Source organism: Gorilla gorilla, chromosome 3, assembly GCF_029281585.2.
Source record: "Gorilla gorilla gorilla isolate KB3781 chromosome 3, NHGRI_mGorGor1-v2.1_pri, whole genome shotgun sequence".
NCBI lineage: Eukaryota > Metazoa > Chordata > Mammalia > Primates > Hominidae > Gorilla > Gorilla gorilla.
Window position 1 is genome coordinate 157,456,571 of NC_073227.2, and position 14,023 is coordinate 157,470,593.

The 14,023-nt window shown below is 36.2% G+C and overlaps 1 long non-coding RNA gene across 8 annotated transcripts in view; it reads right to left on the minus strand.

Moving 5' to 3' along the window:
• LOC115934336 (uncharacterized) overlaps positions 1-14,023 on the minus strand; it is a 1,028,101-nt gene that overhangs the window by 369,738 nt on the left and 644,340 nt on the right. For all 8 annotated transcript variants that reach the window (XR_008678952.2, XR_008678953.2, XR_010133507.1 and 5 more), the window contains one exon: positions 8,412-8,518. This is a non-coding gene — a long non-coding RNA (uncharacterized lncRNA). The remainder of the gene's footprint in view (positions 1-8,411; positions 8,519-14,023) is intronic.

The following is a 14,023-nucleotide window of genomic DNA, read 5'->3' on the forward strand; positions in this document are numbered from 1 at the left end:
AAGTTGTGTAGTGAGTTTAATTATAGTTTCTGTATAACAGATATAGAGGAAAACAAATACTGAGGAATTTTGCAACATGCTTTATGTCATAATTGTCTAAAAACAAGGCAGACATTGCAACTTAATGCTTTAAATTCAGGTTGAGTGTACTTTTCACCTCTCTAAAAAAAGCAGTAGTTTAGTAGCAGCAGTTTGCTTAGAATTATACACACTTTAGATTTCTATAATATAAAATTCAGCAATACGTGCAAAACCATATTGACATGGTTTGGCTCTGAGTTCCCATCCAAATCTCACCTTGAACTCTAATAATCCCCACTTGTCAAGGGCAGGGTCAGGTGGAAATAACTGAATCATGGGGGTCGTTTCCCCCATGCTGTTCTCATGATAGTGAGTGAGTTCTCGGGAGATCTGATGGTTTTATAAGATGCATTCCCCTTCCCTCCACACTCATTCTCTCTCCTGCCGCCTGGTGAAGAGTTGCCTTCCATCATGACTGTAAGTTTCCTGAGGCCTCCCCAGCCATGTGGAACTGTGAGTCAACTAAACCTCTTTTCTTTATAAGTTACCCGGTCTCAGGTATGTCTTCATTAGCAGCATGAGAACAAACTAATATACATACACTTACTAAGTGTATTCATGTAAAAAAATATGGGAGTGCAGTAGTTAATTATTCAGGTCTAAAGTTAGATTGCCTTGGTTTAAGTTTTCTCAGTGCTAATCATTATGTAGTGCATGATCTTGGTTAAATCCCTACACCTATCAAAGTCTCAGTTTTCTCATGTACAAATTGGTACAGTTATCCCTACCTCATAGAACTGTTACTAAAAGCAAGAGAGATAATAAATAGCACTTACTAAAGTGTCTGTTACATAAGACATGCTCAGGCCGGGCACGGTGGCTCATGCCTGTAATGCCAGCACTTTGGGAGGCCAAGGCGGGTGGAATAACCTGAGGTCAGGAGTTCAAGACCAGCCTGGCCAACATGGTGAAACCCATCTCTACTAAAAATACAAAAATTAGCTAGGTGTGGTGGCAGGCACCTGTAATCCCAGCTACTCAGGAAGCCAAGGCAGGAGAATCGCTTGAAATAGGGAGGTGGAAGTTGAAGTGAGCCGAGATCTTGCCATTGCACTCCAGCCTGGGTGACAGAGTGAGACTCCATCTCAAAAAAAAGAGAAATGCTCAGAAATTGTTATCTGTTATGGATTGTTATCACCTGTAAAAATAGAAGACTTATACAAATACTGAAATACAGATTCTGAAATTATGAAATTATGAAACTGTAATTACTGACTTGTAATCTTGGCCCTGACATTTATTAACAGTATAAATTTCAGCAATTATTTTACTTCTGTAAACGTTGGACTGCTTTTTTCTAAAATAGACACAATGATGTTTGTCTTGCAACTATACAGAGTTATTTTGAAGGTCAAATGAGTCCAGGATGATGACAGCATATGCAACCTCTATAGTTCTGCAAGATACAAAATGAAAAACATAAACTTGGAAAACTGGAGAGTCATAGAAGCAATAGAGAACTTCCAAATCACCTAAAATAATAATGTAAGAGTAAATTTTAGGAACCAACAAACTTCATAAAATCTTTACCCAGCTTTTCTAACTGAATATATATTTCATTAACCCTAAAACTAAAAGGAAAAGGTTAAAAAAATTCCAGTAAAACAAAATTAAGCCAAGAACACATACAACTTGCAAACTAAACAAAACACAATTTTACTTGTGTGTCCCCAGCACCCTCATTCCACTTATTAATATTTTTTCAATGTGAATAATTTTTATCTGCCCCTGGATAAAAATTTTGGTGTACCTATGTCTTTTCCTTTATCCTTAGGAATAACAGGTCCTATGATAATTTACATTTCACATAATTTCAATTGTGAAATTAGAATGAACAATGACAAATATAAGTTAAAACACAGAATCTGACTTCCAGTTAAAATTTTTCCCCTTTGAAAAGGAGACCTTTTCAAGTTTGCTCCACCTAGAATGGGGAAATGGTCATTCTTTATATCTTTCCTCTTTCACTCTTTCCTCGGTCGTTTTTTGTTATCATTTTGTTGACTCTCAACTCCAAGTCAGCGGAAGAAGAAGGTGCTATAAGTTTAGGACAGTTCTTGCCTATCTGAATAGTTTGGCCATTTCTGTGCTTGGCAGATGAATAAAGTTACACTTTCTCCTGGGTGGAGCCTACTGGACAATTCTTTCCCAAACTCTCTTGACCAGGAAGGTTGCACTCCCATCCTGGTGGTCATTTACAAATCCTTCTATACCTTCTGTGTATTCAGCAATTTATACGCAGATTCCTTCAAGAGAGGACTCCTTGTCCCTCTGGAGTCCTAGGAAATAAAAGCCAAGACAACCCCAAGCCAAGAGGTAACCTCACCAGTTACTTCTCTCTTCTCTCTCTCTCTTTCTGGTTTCAAATCTGGCCCGTGCAAAACACTTACTCATCTGTTACCAAAGTAAGCTAATAGAGATGGACTCTAAGATGTGACCACACTCCTTACTTCTGCTACTAAAGCCAGTCCTATGAATTTCGTGAATCAAATCATTCTCCGGTTTACATTCTGCTTCAGCCATCTTACTTTTATCAAGCCCAAATTTTTCATCTCTTCCAATTGCAGCAGGCAGGTCAAAGTTTCCAAGTAGTTCCATTGCCTATCGGCAAGAAGGTAGCACCATTCTTCCATGCCACTCTGGGACTCCTCTCTGCCAATAAATCTCCTCCATATTCCAGCCACTCCTCTTACAGAACCCTAAGCTAGCTAAAGTTTCTTAAACCATTTCCTCTTAATTTACATGGGAACATTTTTCTTACGCTCCATTCTAATATCTGCTGTTGTACAGCTGAACTTGAGACAGGAAAGAGCCATTCTAACATCCTATTACCTGTGGATAAACCTGCTTGCAACATACAGAGAGAAGCTTGCAGGTGCTGAAGTGTCTCTTCAATATGAAAGCATATGCCATAAGCATAGTTCAGCCCAGGTTTCTAACAAAGAATTTCTCCCGTGGAAAGCATGATATGGTATCACAGCAAATCAGCTAAGGAGAGGAGATTGACAGAAGAAGTAATTTCCTCATAGATGAAATAAGGTTCCAAAAGGAAAAAATTCAGTAGAGGTTTACTGAGTGGAAGGCAGAGAATACATTACATATTTTATACATAAGCCAAATTTGTATGACATAAGTTTGTCTGTGTGCAAACCATTAGACCGATCCTGTAACTACACATGTACCTGTATTGACTATCATTGCACTCTCTGCTGGATCCAGCACACACAGAAAGCAACCAAACACACTCCTAAATTTTGCCAGAGTTTTCTCAAAGACAATCTCAACTGTCTCCTCTGGGACTAGATTTTATGTCCCAAGTGCCACACCAGTCCCTGGGCTTTCACTTTTACTTTTAACTGCTTAATCCAATAGTCATTCCCTCACCAAGTGAGAGATTAAAAATAAATATGGCAAACGAGGAATGAATATTAGGGATCAATCTTGCAATGGGAACTACTCCTAGAAGCTCTCTTTTTCTTAATAAAATATCAGTATGCCATTAAAATTTATTTCCAGCTTTGAATTAGCCAATACAAAAGCAATCAATTCAGTCTTCACAAAGTGAGGGACTTCAACCACTCTTCAATTTGGCCTCCTTTTGATGCTGGCAAAACATCAATCAGTCAATCGATACAGAAAGTAAGAGAGCATAAAAGCCCAGCAGAAATAATAACTAACACACATTTGTTTGGGATTTTTATTTGTTTGATTATTTGCCTGTTCGTTGTGTATTTGCTTGTTTCTGAAATAAAGGGTAATGTAACTGTTTCTTAATAAGAAGCAAGATACAAATGAAAGGAGATGTTCATGCAACCAACACAAAGACTAAAACAAGAATTAAGGTGCAATCATGTAGAACAAGGCAACAGAAGATGGAGTAAACCAGGACAAAACAAATAAAGAACATCAGGAACCAAATGTGAAATCTGACTCCAAAGATACATGCAACTAGAGAGTGATATTAATCTTTGTGTGTGTGCGTGTGTTTGTTTGTTTGTTTTTTGAGACAGAATTTCACTCTTGTCACCCAGGCTGGAGTAGAGTGACACAATCTCAGCTCACTGCAACCTCCGCCTCCCGAGTTCAAACTATTCTCCTGCTTCAACCTCCTGAGTAGCTGGAATTACAGGCACCCACCACCATGCCTAGCTAATTTTTGTATTTTTAGTAGAGACAGGATTTCACCCTGTTGGCTAGGCTGGTCTTGAACTCCTGACCTCAGGTGATCCACTCGCCTCGGCCTCCCAAAGTGCTGAGGTTACAGGCATGAGCCATCACACCCAACCAAGAGTGATATTAATCTTTACTAAGAAAACAAAGTAGACACAAGCACCACATTATTTAATTGTCTAACTGAATGTATGTCTTAATCATTTGCTAAAATTGTGTTGTTTTACCAAAGTATTATCGCTAATTCTATCCAAGGAATTATTTCCTTCTTATGGCAACCTTGATTAAAGCAAGCAAACAAAACATCATGATATAGAAATTCCTAACCATCTGTAGAGACCCTTCATGATCCAAGAAAGGGAGGGATTAGTTTCACCAGCTAACAAAAGTAGCTTAGCCTTACCCACACATGCCCTCAATCACAAGTTAAACTCTTTCTTTACTTTAAAAATATTTTTGCTGAAATATTATTGTTTTTGCAGGTGTGAAATAGCAAACAGCTGTGAAAAAATAATTGCATTCCTTTCAAAGTTTCAGACTTACTCTTGGCTTTGATCTTAAATGATCAAATCCTTGAAGAGGACATGTGCAAATATTTTAAACCTAATTTATAATATCCAGTTTCTATTTGAGAGAAGAGGAAATTAATAAATAACATTCTACAAAATTATTTTATAGTTTTCAAAATTAATAAAATAGCCAGACAATCTTTGTTGTAACTATTTTAACAAGGCAGGAGGGTATTACAATGGGCTCATTTTGATTATTAAATCTTATAAAAACTTTAGATCTCGTTTCTGTTCTCAGAAGATAGGATTATTTTTTCTTTTCTACATCATTTGGTTTGTTTATTCGTATTATCCGGGTTCTTTTAAAATGAAGGTGAAAGTGGCCAAGTCATTCTGGTTAGCACAGGTGATAAAATAGTATTCTAAGTGAAATATTATTTATTACCAAATGAAAAGAAATAAGAGACCAGGAGAGCATTTCAACAGGTCTCATGAAAAATTCAAACATCTTTCAGGGTACAAGGGTAACTTTTCCATTATTGTTACTCAGCACATCTATTTTGATTCCTTTCTCCCTGGTCTCTTCCTATTAAAGATTACTTTCACATATTCCAAACACAAAACACAAACCTCCACTGTGAGGATCTGATTGTTTCCATTAGTAATTTCCCAATTTCATGCATATTTGTTGGATATTATTTTCAGACCTCGCAGCTGGCTCATTTATAGATAATTGCCTGTGGTTCATTTGTCCTGATGTCTTCTCCAATAAACTATAAGCCTGAGATATGGAATTCAGAGAAGGCAGAGTAACCAATATACGAGGAATCGTCCACAGCTGATTTGCCATCACTTGTGTCTTACTCTGGTCTTAGACCTCTATGGTCTTCCAGTTAGAAACAGTCACTGAGCAAATCATCTGCTGCAGTTCCTATGCTGCAAGAATGGAATACTTTTAGAAACAAATACATAAATCCTGTTTTCAAAGAACTCCTGAGGACAGAGGAAAAGCTACTTAGAGGAAAGATAAGAACTACACTGGGGAGAGGGGAAATGCTGATAAACATACATGTATAAGGTTGAAAAAAAAAGGTAATGAACTTGTGAAAATTGCATAGAGAGCAAGATGGGGAGGAACTGTCCAAGGACTCACAGAGGTGATAATACTTAGAAAAAATGAGGTATGGATAGGGATGAGGGCCTGTGGGTGGCGTGATGGAAGTTATCTCAGAAATAATGAATTCAAGAAAATTCACAAGGCTTCAGTGGCTAGCAAGTAGACTATGGATGAAGAAATTGTGGAAGATGAATCTGAAAATAAATGTGGATAGAAATGAGAAGTTGAAGGACCTTGCGTACCACATGAAGGACTCTCAGTTTTTATCTTATAGAAATGGACAATATCATGATTTTATACAGAGATGCTATATTATTAAATGCATAGATTGATTTGACTTCAATAACCACCTTCTTAAATCTAAACGCTTGGTCTCGTTAATTGCTATGCTCCGCACTGCCCCTACACACGGGGGCATCTTACATCTGAGCCTTTATTTCAGCAGTTTGCTTGCCTGAAATACCCACCCCATTACTTTCTGTCAAACCAAGTCCTTTAATTATTTTGAAATATACGTCAGTGACATGCCTTAAATGTCACCTTCTCAGCTTTCTTTCTCTGTGCCCAACTTATTTTTTTCTGTTAAATAATTTATATATAACTTTTTAAGAATATTATTGATACTTGTACCTTGCAACATTGGGTGTTCAAATAATTACATAGAATATGATTGTTTAACTTTTATATGTGTCTGGAACAGCTCCAAATTTCATCAGCATCTTTAGTGGAAAAACTGCAGCATGCTTTGAATTTTTTCTTTAGAATGTGTTTTTTTTTAAATAAAATAATCACGATTGATTCTCTAAAAAAGAATCAGGTTGAGAAACTATTATGTAAGATTTTTTTCTCTATGTAAATTCACACAAAAACAAAAATTTTTTTTGTCATACTACGTATTTTGATTTTTGAAAGAGAGAGAGAGAAAAAAACCTACAAAGAAGGAAAACAAATAATTAGGAAAAATGAGCAGTTCACAAAGAGAAAAAACTAAATATTCAATAAGTATGTAAAAATATACTCAAGCACATTTGTAATGAGGAAAATAAAAATTAAAACTACAAGAAGACATCATTACACACTCAGCAAATTGCTTGCTTCTATGCACCCTAGTGGGATTGCAACTGGTAAAATCACTTTATGGAGCAATTTGGCCATACTCAGAAGTTTTGAGTGTGCTCTTAGTCTACACCCAATAATTCTTTCACATGTGCATGAGAAGACATGTACACAATATTTATTGAAATGTTTTTTGTAATATTTGTAAACAACCTAAATATCTTACCACACAAGAGATCTGAAACTATGGTATACTCATAAAATAGAATATTTTATGACAATTAAAATGAATTTAATTATTTGCAATTGTAATATTTTATGACTATTTAAATGACACATGTATCAACAGGAACAAACCAGATCTCAGAAGTTAAAGTTGCACAAACAGGAAAGTAGCTCAATAATATAATCAAATGGAGATCATTTATAAAAGTTCAAAAACATGTAAGACAATCTTAAATATTACTTCCACATGCAAATGAATTATCATTGGGGGAAAGACTACCAAATTCATAATTATTAATACCTATTAGGGGAGATGGAGGAAAGAACAGAGGCAAATGAAATTGAAGAAAAATAAACAGGAGAATAGGCTCAAGTTGATCTGTATTGTTTTATGTCTTTAACAAAACGTTCCGCTGGGTGTGGTGGCTCACACCTGTAATCCCAGCACTTTGGAAAGGTGAGGGGGGCGGATCACCTGAGGTCGGGAGTTCGAGACCAGCATGACCAACATTTTGTCTCTACTAAAAATACAAAATTAGTCAGGCGTGGTGGCACATGCCAGTAATCCCAGCTACTAGGGAGGCTGAGGCAGGAGAATCGCTTGAATCTGGGAGGCAGAGGTTGCAGTGAGCTGAGATCATGCTATTGCACTCCAGCCTGGGCAACAAGAGCAAAACTCTGTCTCAAAAAAAAAAAGTTGCAAAGTAAATGTGACCAAAAAAAATTATGATGTGAGGAAGAATTTAGGAGTTAGTATGTGATTTTGTGTCTTATTATGCATATATTTGTACACATTTGGAATATTGTATTATAAATGTTGATAATAAACTTATCATTTTTTGTATAAAATATGAATTTTCTTATTCAGTGACTGATATGGTCAGCAAATATTTTTCTTTGAAAGTGTCTTTTTAAAAAATCACAATATATTTCACATCTCAGCTACAATGTAAATGTATAAATTTATAGTAATTCAACTCTCCTTGCTAATTTGTTTTCTTCTACATTAAAAGTCATGAAAAAGAGATACCTACAGGAGTGTATAAACAGAAAATAAAAAAATCAGTTTTGTTGCAATATCTACAATTATTGATCCAAGAAGTTCAAGTTGCATTGGCAGATGAAGCCTCAAGAAGGTGAGATTAGAAGTATTCAAAGATTTATAATTTTCTTATTTGTAGCAGGGAGCGTATTAAAATCGAGGGGTTCTAAGCTCAAATATTTGATCAGTCCTTCCCACTATAAACACTTACCTTGATTGTTTTTGCCTAAGCATCACATATAAGATTTCTGCCATCGGTTTCATTTACTTGCCAACCAGATGGCCAGGTTGGGTCAAAGCATGGAAAAGAAAATGTCCCTGGAATTAAAATGTTTGAAGTTAGTTAGCATGCTATAATAAAGTTGGAATGAAATACTTGGGCATTTCTAACGTCACTAAATCTGCCTAAGATTTTTTTTCTTTTCTTTTTTTTTTTTTTGAGACAGAGTCTTGCTCTGCTGCCCAGGCTGGAGTGCAGTGGAGTGATCTTGGCTCACTGCAACCTCCGTCTCCCAGGTTGAAGCAATTCTCGTGCCTCAGCCTCCCCAGTAGCTGGAACTAAAGGTGCACGCCACCATGCCCGGCTAATTTTTGTATTTTTAGTAGAGATAGGGTTTCATCATGTTGGCCAGGCTGGCGTCGAACTCCTGATTTCAAGTTATCTGCCTGCTTTGGCCTCCCAATGTGCTAGGATTGCAGGCATGAGCCACTATGCCCAGCTTAAGACATTTCAGTGTATAAAAATCATCTTAAAAATTAACATTGTGTAAGAGATACTCAAATGGATCTACAAAATAAAATCAAAGAATGGTATTATGTTATAAAGCATGCAACAAGTTGTAACATTAGCTAGTTAGAATTCAAATAGATTTTATTTATCAATTTTAAAACATTTGAGGATTTTTGGGTGGACAGAGTCTTCTGAGAAAAGGAGCACTCTGTGAAAATAATTAACTTGGTACACAGAAAACTGTATATTTTCTCAATATAAAAAAACACAATAAGACTACACTTCATACCAATCACTTTAGCATACATGTTGAATATTTGATACAATTTTGAGTCTTATTAGTAGGAGTTGGGCTTGGATCCTTGAGGAAAAAAAAATGTTGACTTTCTTTACCACTTGGATAATCTTTTTCAAATCTACATATTTTGAACTCATTTATAATCATAGCATGGATAAAGTAATAAGTAACTGAAATAAAATTTAGTTCCATTAGTTTCCAAATGTCTTTCTGAACATTAGGGTAAAAATATATGTAGCAAGCTTAAGTTTATTTTTAAACTTGATTATGCCCTTTGCAGTAGTTTAATCAGAGCACAGATAAATTTAATAAGGTATTTTTAATTTTCTTCATAGACATTTAATTACACAATAATTAATATGTTCAATATCAAGATTTGGACCTTAATAAAAATTAAATTTGAAATTGTTTTGATGGAAGATTTCAACATATAGAATATATCCTATAATACATATATGAAGGTTTTTGTGAAGTTTTCATCTAGAAAATCATCATTATTATTATTTTTGAAACAGGATCTCACTATGCTACCCAACGCTGGACTCAAATCCTGGGCCCAAGCCATCCTCCTGCCTCAGCCTTGGGAGTAGCTGGGACTACAGACCCATGCACCATGCCCAGCTTATTAGAAAATCATTACTTTGCATGGGGAAAATATGGCTATTTCCCTAGCCAAATCATTACCCTTTGAATAACAACTTCAAAAATATAAATTCAACAAAGCAGTTGCTTTGATGATATATTAGAGCTAATATAATATATAATGAAATGAGCCATATATAATAAACTTTTTAGGGTGCTTGTGTTTTATTATTTCTTCCAAGAAAATATTAAAGAAGGTGAAGAAAACTAATGGACCATTACAACATTAACTTTAGTCTGGGAAATATGTACAAAATAAAATAAGCAAAAAAAAAAAAGAAAACACTATTTTGTCAGATTTCTCTGGCTTCTCTAGATAAAAGTTTTTCTGATTGGATGTTATTTACATTTAGATGAATAAGTGAATACACTTTCCTCTAGAATCAATTTAAATATAATACATAAAGTAACCTCTACATGCTAATTTCTGGATTTTAGGTAAGCTCAGTGGGTTAAAGTGTGGTGCTTGGCAAAACAGTTAACTTAATATTTCCATGACTGCATAATACATTCTCATGCATGAATAACTTAGCAAACATTTATTACTATTGCTGAAAAAAGGAAGAAAGTGTGCTATACTGTCAATTTTTACTAAGAAATATGTTACAAAAAATAATATTTTGAAGGAAGATACTGGAAACATGCAGATGTGCAAGATGATATTTAAAATTATTTTTATGGATAGCTTAAAAATTAGGAATATGGGAAAAGAAGAAGTCCCTTTTGTCAAATTCAAGTTAGAAGTACGTTTATTAAGTTATAGCAATAGCTCAGAGTCTATTGATTTTGGCAGTTGACAAGAAAAGTTGATTCATTCATTACTTCACTTAATACACATTATGAACACTTAATACAATTGTGTAGATAAAGTTTTAACATTGGGTTGCTTATCTTTTGGTAAAAAGCAGATACAAACACAGTTTGCCACAAACATTGCTTAGAGGAGGTACAAAGTTCAGTCATGAAGAAAAGAATTCCTGCAGAAACTTATCTGAAGTTGTGACCTGAAATATTAACAGGAATAGCCAACCAAAGATACGGGAGGCTCTGTGTGTGTGTGTGTGTGTGTGCATGTAAGAGATGGAGAAAAAGAGAGAGAGAAAGAGAATGAGAGGCAGACAAAGAGAGAGAGGAAAAACAGGGACAGAGAAAGAGGTGGCTTCATCTACTTGTTAAAAAGAGTGAGCTATTTTCATATTGCTAAAGCATAGAATCATAGAGTAAGGTGAAAGCTACTGCAAGGGTCTGTGAATCCATACGGATATGTGCATGGACTACCTGTAGAACAAATAATATGTTTTGGATCTCATATTTTTCAAATGAATGTAATGAAATGCAAATGTATTCAAAATTATTGCTGGATTCCTATTAGATTTATCATTTTTCCCCAAATGAACACTGAAAGGTCAATGGCTGTAAAGAAGTGGTACACATAATTGTGAAATTAAGATTCTCTGTGTTGAAAATGTGCCGAATCCCTAGCTAAATAACATCAATATCTAATTCCATACATTTAAAAATGCATCAAAGTGTCAGTAGCTATTGGTCTGAGTCTATTCAGACTGTTAACCACAAAAATACTACAGATTGGGTGGCTTATAAACAACAGAAATTTATTTCTCACAGTTCTCGAGACTAGGATGTCTGAGATTAATAGGCCCACAGATTTGGTGTTTGGTGACAGTGTTTCCCCGCTCATAGATGGCTGTATTTAGGTTGTGTCTTCACATGGCAAAAGGGGTGAGGGCCTCTTTTATAGCAGCACTAATCCCATTATAAGAGCTTCACGTTTATGAAATAATCATCCTCCAAAACTCATGTTCTTCTCACAGGTAAAATACATTTACTACATCCCCAAAGCCCAGAAAGTCTTAACTCATTCCAGCATCAACTAAAAAGTCTAATGTCTCATCGAAATGTCTCTAAATTAGCTATGAATGAGACTCAAGTTATGATTTATTCAGAGGCAAACTGCTCTCCAGCTCTGAACATGTGAAATCAAAAAGAATTCAATGGTGGAATCAGCATAGGATAGATATTTCCATTCTGAAAGATAAAAATAAGAAAAAAACAAAGGATTAATAGGTTTTGAACAAGTCCAAAACCCAATGGAGCAAACCCCATTAGTCCTTAAGGCTTAGAATAATCTTTGGCTCCATGCTCTGTCTTCCAGGACCACTGAAGCAGAGGTCCCTACCCGAACACATTGGGGAAGGGGACCTGCCTTGAGAACTTATTGGGCAGTAGTCCTCCTACTGCAGCTTTGTCAGGCAAAAGTTGAGTCCCCAAGGCCCCAGGCTGCCTCGGTGCCATGGCAGCTCTTTGTTGGGGACCCATCCTCACTGATCCACAGGAAATTGTTCCTTTCCTTTGAAATATAAGTTGAGGCAGCCATGCCCCTAGGCTTCTCTAGGTATGTATGATAAGTGGGGATGGTGCTGTACAAACTCTACCAAAGTTATGCCCTCTAGAAAGGCAGCCACTGCACCCTGCCACAGCTGCACCTGAAACAGCCAGAGAGTGTGGGGAGCTAAACCCTTTATGTGAAGTTATACCAGGCAGTTTATGCCAAGACTCAACGGGCACGAGCCCTTCCTTTGCATTCTTCCATTGAACAATAGCTCTTGTCTTCTGTTGGGAAGGCTGACTAAGCTCCTTGCCAAATACTCCTTCAGCCATAGCCTTAGTGTTTTCTCTTGAACAGGTGTTATCCTTTACATTATGGATAGGCTAATAATTTTGCCAAGCCTTTAAGTTTTGATGCCCTTTTAATTGACAATTCCGTCTTAAAATCATGTACCTCTTCTAACATTTTACTATAATCAGCAGGGAGAAGTTGCCTTAGTTTGTTTGGGATGCTACAACAAAATACCATAGACTGGGTAATTTATAAACAACAGAAATTTATTGCTCACAGTTCTGGAGGCTGCAAAGGCCAAAGCATTCACAGATTTCGTGTCTAGTGAGGGTTTGTTCTCTGTTTCAAGACAGCTCTTTCTTGTTGCATCCTCACATGGCAGAAGTAGAGGAAGCCTCAAATCTTTTTTAATAAGAAACTGATTCTATTTATGAGGATGGGGCCAATGACACCCAATCACCTCCTAAAGGCACCATGTTTTAATATCACCACAATGTGAATTAGATGTGAACAAGAATTTTGGAAGGACACAAATCTTCAGACCATAGCAGAAGCCAAGCTTCATCTTTAACATTTTGTTTAGATATTTTCTCAGCTAACTATCCAGTTTCATTGCTCTCAATTTCTACCTTTCACAAACACTAGGACACAGACACAATTCAACCAATTTATTTGCCACTTTATCATAAAGGTCCAGCTTCCAATGACAACTTCCTCATTTCTGTCTGAGACCTCCTATGGCTGAACTTTTCAATTCATATTTCTACCAACACTCTGTTCAAAATTACTAAGGTATTCTCAAAGATTGAGGATTTTTCTACATATTTCCACTTTTTCCCCTAAGCGTTCATGAGAATTGCCTTTAAAAACTGTTCACAGCAATGTAGACTTTTTGTAGTATGTACCTCAAATTCTTTCAGCCTCTATCCATCACTCAGTTACAATGCCATCCCTACATTTTTGGGTATTTGTTATAGCCACATCCCATTCCCAGAACTAATTTCTCATATTTTCTCTTTTCAGACTCTTATAACAAAACACATGGAATAGATGTATTAGTTCGTTTTCACACTTCTGATAAAGATGTACTCGAGACTGAGCAATTTACAAATGAAAGAGGTTTAATGGACTCACAGTTCCACTTGGCTGGGGTGGCCTCACAATCACGGCAGAAGGTGAAAGGCACGTCTCACATGGTGGTGGCAAGAGAGAATGAGAGCCAAGCAAAAGGGGATTCCCCTTATAAAACCATCAGATCTCGTGAGACTTATTCACTACCACAAGAACAGTATGGGGGAGCTGTCCCCATGATTCAATGATCTCCCACTGAGTCCCTCCCACAACACGAGGGAATTATGGGAGCTACAATTCAAGATGAGATTTGGGTGGTAACACAGTCAAACCATATCAATGCATGATTGAGAATCTTTCTCTGTTGAAAATATGAAGAATCTCTGGCAAATCCACAAATTGTTTAGAAAAAAATTAACAGACTAATCTCTGGTGGCTGGAGAA